We start from the raw sequence: 751 nt of genomic DNA on the forward strand, positions 1-751 counted from the left end.
GTACTACCTGTGAAAAGTTATTTAAATTTTTTAAGTTTATTTCCCGTTAAGTTATTAAAGTTCATTCAGTTAAAATTAAATATTTGTCATTGTCTGTTGTTTTAATCCATACATCTGAAGTTTTTCATTGTGTTATTTTTATGACAACATGACATTAACGGTTTCTTTGTCATATGCATACTTAGTATTTCCCATTTTTATGCAAGCCATCTAAATTATAGAATTTTACATTTATAATTCATAATGTAAAGGACCACAGTTCAGTCGTGAACAAACACAGATGTAATATACTTTCATTATCTTATGTTTACATCCAAAATTACATTGTGATATCAAAATCTAGTGGAAAGAAATAAGCTAACAAACAGAACAAGAAGTTTAAAACGCCAAAAGTTGCTACATGTACTGACCACGATTATACCCTTGGGATCGAGCTATATGAGGAAGACATTAAAATCTAAATATAGCACTCCCCAAATATATTTGGCCAAAGAACCATTGTGTATGTGACTCAGTCTGCAATTTGCACCCGAAGGGCACCCTGAAAATAAAAAAAAATGTGTTCCAGAAAGTAACTTTTGGAGGATTTTTTCCTTTCACCTTAGTGAGCCATCTTTTTTCCTAAGCCCCCCTCAGGCTGATTTTTTTTTCATTGACATTCGCTGGGAATATTTTTTTTTAATCTTCCAGACCCCCTCCAGGATATCAAATGGTCCGCCCCTAATCATAGTCAAGCAGCACTTGATCACAG

Source organism: Ptychodera flava, chromosome 4 (assembly GCF_041260155.1).
Source record: "Ptychodera flava strain L36383 chromosome 4, AS_Pfla_20210202, whole genome shotgun sequence".
NCBI lineage: Eukaryota > Metazoa > Hemichordata > Enteropneusta > Ptychoderidae > Ptychodera > Ptychodera flava.